General features: G+C 45.1%; 1 long non-coding RNA gene across 1 annotated transcript; it reads left to right on the top strand.

The window, feature by feature from the left end:
- The first annotated feature begins 47 nt into the window (after positions 1-47).
- LOC122123571 lies at positions 48-9,858 on the top strand. The gene is made up of 2 exons (XR_006150414.1): positions 48-380; positions 8,701-9,858. It is a non-coding gene; the product is annotated as an uncharacterized LOC122123571 (long non-coding RNA).
- Positions 9,859-10,387: the final 529 nt, after the last annotated feature.

Raw genomic sequence — 10,387 nt, 5'->3', positions numbered from 1 at the left:
AAGTCCCGCCCCCTCGAGGTTCACGGTGCCGCCTACGCCACCCCAGGGCTTTGGAGGCTGAAGCTGGGACACTGCTGAGCTCTGAGCTAGAGGGAGACCTTGTCTATTAAACAACAACAACAACAACAAAACCCACCAAGCCAAAATGCAAATTCAGCAATTCAGCCATGTCTGGAACACTTAGGAGGCCTGCAACGAGAGAACTTAACTTCCGACTCCTTTCTTGGGCCCACAAGTTAAAAACTCAGGCATCTCTGCCTTCACTTTTGCATGTCTCCTTTGCCTCGGAGCCATCCTTTCCTGCATTCACCAGGGATCCTGGTGAGACCGAACTGACCGACTGTATCAGGGGCTAGCCTGACTCGCCTGACCAATCCGAGGTAATGATCAGACCACCGCTTACTTATGCCTCTCCAAGCGTTCCGCCTCAGGCCTTACCCTGAAGATGCTCTTTCCTTTTCCACTGCTATGTCCCACATTATATCAATCTCCTTTCTCTGACCTTCAGTATCTTAAATTGACATAGCTGGGAAGGTGGCTCAGTGGTAGAGCGCTTGCCTTGCATGCCTGAGGCCCTGGGTTCGAATCCTCAGCACCACATAAGAAAAAAAGCCGGGAGTGGCACTGTGGCTCAAGTGGTAGAGCCCTAGCCTTGAGCTGAAGAGCTGAGGGACAGCGCCCAGGCCCAGAGTTCAGGCCCCACGACCGGACCCCCCCCCCCAAAAAAAAATTGACATATTAGGATTAGGACTTTTCCCCAAAAAACTCAGATAACATGCCCTATATGTTCCTATGGCTAATTATATGGCCAACTACTCCACCTCATTTCTACATTGCAGTTCTGGGGAGAAATACCAAGAAAGGGTAGCATTTAATACTTTTCTAGTGAGCCCCTTGAGTCAAACTACAGTAGAAATAGGTTTCATCCATAGCTTTCCACGTGAGTGACTTGCTCAGTCACCTAGCCAGTAAGCAGTCATCTGCAAAGGCAACCAGTTCTTTGGCCTTCCAGTCCTCTCCCTTGCCTCTGCTTAACCTTGCTTTCTGTGACCTTTATCCCCTGAAAATAGGATTTCTGCCTCCACTCCTCCCTGCCTTTTCATTTAAGGATTTTACTCCTTCACTTGTTTCATCTGGAATCCTTAACCTCCCCATTGCAACTTCTCTTCTGTGTGTGTGTGTGTTTAGCATAGGGCCTTCTCCTTATAGAATTAGCTTCACTTGCCCTGGTATTTTTGTAATATTCCCCTTTCCTGGCTGTCTTCTCACCAACCATTCCTGGCATTGTTATGTCTTAAGTTCTGTTACTTGGCAGGTTATTTCATCTTTTGGTTTCACGCACCTGTAAAGTGTAGTTGATGACCCCATGGAGTAGAGTCAGGTATGATGGCATACCTACCTCCTTACCTGAGACTCTGAGGGCAGTTTGTCTCTACCCTGCTTAAGTTCTTAGAACTGCCATGTTCCTCTTCCTCCTAATAACACTCACTGATCCCCAATATCCTTGCCTAGTAGTCCAATCAAAAGCCCCATAAAACATTTGTTTTCCCACCTCCGCATAAAGAAATACCCTGTCTAGCCAGGTGCTGGTGGCTTACACCTATAATCCTAGCTACTCAGGAGGCTGAGATCTGAGGATCAAGGTTCAAAGCTAGCCCAAGCAGGAAAGTCTGTGAAACTCTTATCTCCAATAAAGCCCTAGAAAACTGGAAGTGGCGCTGTGGTTCAAGTGGTAGAGCACTCTCCTTGAGCTGAAGAGCTGAGGGATAGTGTCCAAGCCCTGAGTTTAAAAAAAAAAAAAAAAAAAGAACTACTATCCTGTCTGTGGAGGGTCAGGGACCAAAACACAGGTAGCAAACCTTCCCACTGTACATCTTAATGGCACTTTGATTTTTGCAACAAATCGCTTTTTTTCTTTTTCCTGTACTTATTCATCACTCTTAAGTCCTTAGCATTTGGACAATCTTCCTCCTTCCTGACCACTGCTTGTCCTCCCTCCCCCCACTTGCTTTTGGAAGAGTGGTTCCTCCCTTGGGGAAGCACAGGCACAGCTGGGAGGCTTACCTTCTGCATTCTGTCCGAGGGTCCCCTTGAAGCAGCACTGAAGGTCACCCAGACACTTCCATATAGCTGTTTCTGTTACCTAAAGCAACACTTAAGATGGGAATTTTACTTTTCCCAATTTGTTTTTGTGGCTCAATTCACTGGACAGACATGCTTTTTTCTATTCCGGATGTAACCCCTGCAGCCCACTGGGATGATTCATTCTACAATATCTACACTGAAGTGTAATAGGCACTAGGATGCACTGGGTTGGAGTAGAGAGGTGAGACCAGGAGCAAGTGGCTTTGGGGAATTCAATAGAACTGAAATGCTTGTTGAAAATCTGTATTTTACTCTAAGCAGTGGGGAACCCTACCCCCGTGCCCCCAAACAGGGCTTTAGAGGATGACCCCATCAGATTTGTGTTTTGTTTGACAAGGATCATCCTAGTTATTATGTATGAACTGGAATGGGAAAAAAAAACAAAGGACTGGGAGAAGGGCATCTGGGGTGAGAAAACAGTTGAGCTGATGCAGTGAGAAGACCTAAAGGTAGGTGGTCTTGCAGTACAAAGGCCAAAAGAAACAGAAGAATAAACATTAAGAAGGACAACCAATCAGGTCGCTGTAAATAGTAAGGGGAATAGAAGAGGCAGAATCAAAGACATTCCTATTTTTGGGTTTTATAATTGGTGATACCAGGTAGCAAGAGTCAAGACGCAGGCGACATAGACAAGAACAAATTTTGTCTTGGGTTAACTGAGTTTGCAGGATAGCCAAGTGCTTCAAAATGTTCTACACGTAATTATGTATACATGACTGGAGCTGAATGGTAAAGATCAGAAATACAAACTTAGGGGGCTGGGAAGATGGCTCAGTGGTAGAGCGCTTGCCTTGCATGCATGAGGCCCTGGGTTCGATTCCTCAGCACCACATAAGCAAAAAAGAAAAAAGCCGGAAGTGGTGCTGTGGCTCAAGTGGTAGAGCGCTAGCCTTGAGCTGAAGTGCTGAGGGACAGCGCCCAGGCCCAGAGTTCAGGCCCCACGACCGGACCCCCCCCCCCCCAAAAAAAAAAGAAATATAAACTTAGAAGTCACTAGCGTATAGATAATTATCAAAATAGAGCTTGGTGTAGTGGGAATCCTAGCACTTGGGGAGGCTTTTGAGTTCAAGAAGGGTTTTGAATTCAGAAATTTCAAATTCAGGGTAGAGGGGTGAGGGGAGTTCACTTCAAGGGGTTCAGGGGACTGAGAGCAGCTTGCCTGGGGTTTGTGAGCAATGGAGTTTGTATCTTAGGCATTATAGGCACAAGTTATGGATGCTTTGCGGGCACCCGTGGAGAGTGGTGGGGAAGAGAAGGGGAGCACATGACTAGGATGCTACTGCAGCGCTCCTACTGGGCAGAAGAGACTAGCAGAGCCACCAAGAGCTGGCGGTGGAGATAGAGCTCTCAAGTCACACCAGCAGTGTAAAGCTGCAAGGCCTGCTGGCTGAGGCCACATGGAGGTATTTGAACTGGACGAGCTGAGACAGAAAGATGGGGGTGGGGAGCGAGTAGTTTGACCAAGAAGGTGGAAGAATTTGTCAATGACTCTTAAAAGTAGGGGATAAGAGCCTCTGATCCCAGCTACTCAGGAGGCTGAAATCTGAGGATCGCAGTTTGTAGCCACACCAAGCAGACAAACCTGAGAGACTCATCTCCAATGAACCAGCAAAAACTTGGCAGTGGAAGTGTGGCTCAATGGGTAGAGCACCAGCCTTGAGCACAAAAGCTAAGAGCATAAGACCGTAAATTCAAGCCCCAGTATTGGCACAAAAATAGAAAAAAAAAAAAAAGGATTAAAGGTGGCTAACACCTGTATTCTTAGCCCTGCAAAAGTCTGAGGATTGTGGTTTGAAGTCAGCCTGGGTGCTTTTGGATGATAGTAGAAAGTGGAAATTTCATCATACAGGTGTCAAGGAAGATAGGGGAAAGGGATTTATGGGCGTTGACAAGTATACTAACAATATGCTTGCCTATTATTGACTAATTTAGTTATTCTGATGAAATGCATTTGCTATCTCAAATAGCATTCTGAGAATTGAATCAGATACAGAAGCATATCTGATACATTTTCATTCCAGCAGCTACCAGTTAAGACTGGGTGGAGATGGCAAAACCTAGTTCAATGGCTAAGGCTGGACTGTGCCTCAGTACCCATAGGCAGGAGGAAAGGCACTCAGTGTGGCATTTTCTGAACAAAAGTTAGTTGGCTTCTCCTGTCTTCTCTTCTCCACCCTAGCGTTCTCACACAAATGCAAAATAGGATCCAACAAGATCATAGGCAAAGGCAGAAGAATATAAATTTCTTTCGGAAAATCTGAGCCCTGCCCTGCAGCAGGTGGTCACGGTTAGCACTGAAGCAGACAGCAAGCAGCTAGCAACAACCCTATGGACAAGCAGAATAAAAAGAGCAGATGAGCAAAGCTGAGCCCTAAACACAAAGGCAGGACTGCTGACTTTCCTCCTTGTGTAATAGGAAGAGAGGGAGGGAGCGAGGGAGGGAGAGAGAGGAGAGAGAAAGAGAAAGGGAGAGGTGGGGGGGAGAGGGAGAGGGAAGAGGAAGAGGAGGAAAAAAGAGAAGCAATCAGCAAGTGAGCAAATTAAATTGGTAGGAAAAAAAACAAACCAGGAAACCACAATAGTAAATGCTTAGCAGCCAAACACATTTATTAGTCTTTTTTCTTTTTTTTTTTTCCAGGAACCCAAAAATATTTTGTAGTTATAATGTAAGCAACTGAGTTGCACATAATACAATCATATCTTTCCAAAATAAAATAAAAATAAAAAACTAAACAAAAACAAAAATAAGCTGTTTAAAAGCCCAAAAAAACCCTTCAGAAAACTCTTATATGCATTACATCATCTCTCAGTTTTAATGAAATGACGACGACTTAATTCCTTATTACTCAACCTGTCACAATCCAATCAAACACCACCCTTCAGTTTTTTTTGTTTGTTTTTGATATATAGATATTTTTTGAAATCCAGCATGAGAAATACAGTACCTGCTATGGCAAAAAATACACAGAAAATGCAACTTTTCAGCTTATTTGTACATTAGTAGAGTTTAACATTTTATTGTTTTTTTAAGTGAACCAGTGATTTTAAGTACCACTATACTAAAAAAAGTAAAATAAGATATAGAAAAGGGGGCCCAGCCTGCCGTGCAAGTGCACCTCTAAAGTGCCTAGTTTCTGTGTCCATGTAAAACCAATAATATGAGGAGCAATTTTCGACATATGGGAGTTTGATTAAACCTCTATGTAAGAAAAAAAAAAAAAAAAAGAGAATGCCATTTCCTCCCTCTTCTCTCCATAAGTGTCAGACCCCACCATTCACTCTGTACTGCCCATCAGAAGAGAGAAAAGAAAGCCACCAAATAATATTGTAAAAGCTATTTCAAGTATAAGAAAACCAAACACTTATAGGTAACTTGCGGAGAGCATGGTTCTGTGCAGCTATTTAATCCTTCTGATGGGTTTCTGTTGAGCGTTTCAGATGAGAGGGTTTTGCTCTACCTTCTGTTTGTGTGCAAAATTGAAGAGCTGCCTCTGTAAAAATCCAGCCTCCTTCTTAGACCCTTCTCTGCACCTTCTGTTTGAGGGGCAAGGAGAGCCCTGGAGGGAGGAGAGGATGGGAGCCCATATCACAATGGGATAAATGGTTGCCTCTCCTCCTCTGCCACATTCCCAGGTCCTCTCTTGTCCCCAGTTTAGCCTCAGTGACCTCTCACTGAAGGGACTCAATTGTAACTGTTCACCGTTTTCCTGATTTGGTAGGATGTATTTCACTATGTAAACATAGTCCCCTAGGATTATGGAACCCAAAGCAGCATTTGTATCTCCTTTGAAAGGGAGAAAAAGAAAATAGTCCAGAAACCTCTCCTCAGGTTGCTTTTGTCGGTTTTTGGTTACGCAAAACAGGGGTGAGGCGGGGTGGGCACAGAATGAGAAGTTGTAAGCGAATAGTGGAGAGTGAGGAGTGGGTGCTCTTGAGCTGTTGTATCTGCTTTTTTTTTTTCCTTTTTCCCTCCCAGAAGTTTTTTTTTTTTCCCCATGTTTTTTAAAACCTGTTAGAAATGTTCCTGCACCTTAAGTCATGCTGAAATTAAGGCCAAGGGTGCAGAAGCTTGTGCACGTGTCTGTGAGCACACTCGTGGTGCGTGCACCATGTTGATGTCTTGTGTGAGACCACTGCGTCGTACACTTTGGTCACTGGTGTGTGCAAAGGGGGTAGTGGGGAGCGACCCGGGAAGGGGGCGCAGAGATCAGCAAAGCCCTTTGGGAGCATCAGAGAGGGACACAGAACCCACGAGGGATCCAGAGTAGGAGACGGACAGGAGAAGGGCCTCCAGACAAACAAGAGAAATCCAAGTTGACAGTGCCCGAGTGTGAGGAGGTGGGGGGGATAACATGCATCACTTACAATCAAGCTTCTTCCATCAAAGGAAGTCGTCACTACACAAGATCAGGGAGCGCACACTAAAAGGGCTTCTTGACAGATAGGACTTAGCTTAGAGTGGGACACAACGGGGTCTTTTGTGAGGAAGCTATTCAACAAGCTGTGTTCTGGCCCTGCCTCTTGGCGGCCCAAACCTTAGGTGGACAAGAGCTGAGAGCCTCCTCCAAGCAGCATGCATTACATGTGTTTCCCTCCAGCAAGCAGCGTTAGGAGGAAGGAGGATCTGAGGGGCTGTTTGCATGTTTCCTTAGATGAGTTTCCTTCTAGTAAGAAATCAATACATTGCCAGAGCATCGAAAGGTGACGAAGCCACAGTGCAAACTGAAATGCCAGGGACTAAATCCCATTGTGGACTACAGAACAATCCTCTGTGTGGATGTATGTATGTGCAAGAAAGATGGACAGCCCATAGACTTGAATTCAAACCTTCCAGAGTCCCTGAAGGAGACAGATGGTCAGGAGGAGAGCAACTCAGAACCACACTCCCCCCACCCCCTCACCCCCTCCCCAGACTGGATGATGGAATAGATGGACTGACTCAGGGCAGCATTTAGCTACTGGTCTGCTGTCACTGTTTGAGGACAGTCCCATTACAACTGTAAAGCCACTGCTGACCTGCTCTATCCTTTCTCCTAAAACATAAAAAAATTCCTATTGGAAACTTCTGATGGCTTAAAATACAGAACATTGTATTTCAGGGTTACTTTCACAGCGAAGAAAATGTTTTCCAAGTTATCCTGCTATTTACATATCCCTATTTTGTAAAGGGAAACCACTGACGGCAGAAAGGAGACAAGCTAGAGGGTTTACACTGCAGGGAAAATGTACCTCGAGGTATTGTTTTGTGTTAGACAGTTGAAACATCAGGATTTTTTTTGTCTTTTTTGTTTGTTTGTTTAAAGGCAATCTAACAGATTGGAACCCTGATAAGATCGTGCCTGCACCGCCTGGCCAGGCACGAGGACTGGGATCAAGTCTGTTACTCATTACAGTACTGTGAACATCAACAAAAATTGCTGCATGGAAAACACTGAATACAGGCCAAACCTCTCGTTTACCATACTGTGTTGTGAATAATGCCTAGACCAGAGCAATGCAGGTGCCACAGTTTGTCACAGTCACAATCAACAAAGGAAATGTTAGCACAAAGAGGAGATGTCTGCAGGTTCTGCCGTGTCTCAGACCCCTCTGCTCACCAGCTATGTCCAGCGTCAAAATGCAAGGGGGAAAGGAGTAAGGGGTGAGGACAAATGGGGAAGAGAATGATTTTTCTTCCTCCTAAGAGTACATCCACAGAACAATGATTTCAAAAAGAAAAAAACATTGAAAAGGAGAGGAGGTGTTTTCCAACAGACACATGAAGATGGACTTTCAGGCCAGCAAGCGTGTGGCATGGTTTCCTGAGTTTGCAAGGGTTCTGGATTCAGGAAGGATGAGTACTTTTGTCCAGAGGACACTGGAGCCTTTGGGGCTCCACTGTACCTCTGGGTTAACACTGCACGGCTAGAATCCGGAACCACATGGGTGGATGGGAACTGCAGGCCCCTGGAATTTGCCTGGCCATCAGACCTGCCAGCAAGCGAGCCAGCAGGAGGCCTGGGAGCTCTCTTCTGCCCATCCCTTCTCAATTCCCCTTCCCCTTGAGGATGTGGGGATTCCATGGACACAGAAACTGGAGAACAAGGGTGCAAAGTCACTTCTTTCTCCACTGCCCTCCCCCCCCACAGAATGCATAGTTACAATTCGCCATACAAAATAAAGAAACAATGATGACCACATATGGATCTTTTAAAAAAGAAAAGAAAAAAATCCAACAACCTCTTCTTAAATTCAGTATCAAAATTCACATTTGCATAAAAATACATTTCAAGGCCATTAGAGAGGAATGAGAGTGAAGCATTGGAGGCAGCCACCCCTCCTCCCTTTGTCTTCCTGAATGAAGCTGAAGAGAGATTTGCTTTCCTCCTCGTGGAGATCTGAGGAATGGTGCCAATGGCCCTTAGCACTCACTGGATCTTTCTTTAGAAGATAGGGGTGGGAGAAGAGGTGGAATTGTTGAAAACAAACATCAAAAACAAATGATTTCTCTGTTTAGCTCTATTAGTTCTGAAGAAACAAAATGATTTCAGGTTTGTTTTTTTCTTCCTCCAACAGATCAACCTCAACACCTTTTCCTGTGTGTAATACCCTGTTTGTATAACCAGCAACACAACATGACTAGCATTGGGGAAAGAAAGAGCAGCCTTCGCAGGGCCGTGACTGAAAGGTAAGAATGCATGACCCAGAGAGGCTGCGCAAGCCAAAGCCCCAAATGCCTTCTTTACATGCATGAATGGGACACAAATACCACCACATTCCAATTCTCCAGTGCTTACAGAAAAACATAAAATTAAATAGCCACATGCACACACATACATACACAAAGAAAACTAGGGAACGCAGATGGAGAGAGTCAAACTGCACTGGACTACCTAGCCCTGGCATTCGTGCTTACATACCTTGTTACCTTCCCTCCCATCTCCCAGAATCTCTACTGCACAATGACTGGTGCTAAAACCCCACAGCTGCCCCTGGGGCTGCTAGGAGAAACCCAGACTTCTGGAAGACTTAGGAAACCACCCAATGGGTGGCCTCTTCCTAAAACAGAAGGTATCTGGACTCACAAAGGCACATTCAGAAGTACTACACTTAAGTGATTCTCGGAAAAAATTAAAAGGGATGGGTGAGTGGTGTTTTAAACACATTTAGTGTATTTTCCCTGGAAATTTCTGGCAAGGAGCTTCACGCTGGAATGCATCACTTGGTGAGAAACCACACTACCTTTACAAGGTAAGTTGCATTTGAAGGGCTCCCAAAGGTTTTGTTTTGCATAAATACCCCCTTGTCATTTTTGGCATGCACACACCCAGCACAGATTGGCCCCCCTGGCTGTCAGGCCAGTGCTCACAGGGAGGCAGCTCCCTCTGCCTCTGGTGGACTCTCTAATGCACACTCTGCCAGGAAGTCAGGGAGGAGGAAACAGCAACAGCAGGAAGGAGGGACTTCTTTTTGAAGAAACCATCCCAACTATTGACACTGGCTAGAAAAGAGCTAACGGTAATTGGAAGTTTATTTCCAAAGCAATGACTCATAATTCAAAAACTAAGTTGAGGCACATAGTGCATTAGGAAACACTATTTCTTCTTTCTTATATTAGAACACACTGGCCTAGGAAGTATATCTGACTCCTCTCCCATGAAAAGGTACGAGCCGATGGCAGCTTTGCAGACACCTGCTGGTCAAGGCAGCACTCTTCCCCAAAGTTTCTTGTGGAAACACACACACACACACACACACACACACACACACACACACACACACACACACACACACACACACACACACACACACACACACACACACTTCCAGAACACCTAAATACAAAACAAATAAACAAGAACAAAAACCTCCAGAACACGGGTGTATAACTGATTGAAAAATATAACTATTTAACTTGTGTGAGGCAAAAAAATGTCATTTGTCACTTTGCTACTTTTTTTGTGGGGAGAGGGATGTATGGTAGGAGGAGGTTACAGAGTCTGACAGCTTAAAAGCTACTCAGATGATGAAAATACTTGGTACTACTAGGGATCTAATTAGTTACCTCACACTCACAAAAGTGCTGAGCTGGGAGAAAGCAGCTGCACCCCCAGCCAGGGTCCCCCTCCCCCATCCTGTAGATGTTCATGGTCTTCCTGTTTGGCAGTGGAGGGTGGGGGGAGATGTGGGAAGGTGATATGGGCAATGTAGGGAAGGCTGCTACACAATAATTACTATTATAATCCTCAGCATTGACAATTCT

This window comes from Dipodomys spectabilis, unplaced genomic scaffold (genome assembly GCF_019054845.1).
Source record: "Dipodomys spectabilis isolate Male_0828 unplaced genomic scaffold, ASM1905484v1 ptg000230l, whole genome shotgun sequence".
In the NCBI taxonomy this organism is placed as follows: domain Eukaryota; kingdom Metazoa; phylum Chordata; class Mammalia; order Rodentia; family Heteromyidae; genus Dipodomys; species Dipodomys spectabilis.
Note: the sequence above shows the minus strand (reverse complement) of the source record. Positions and strands in the feature narration are given on the sequence as shown.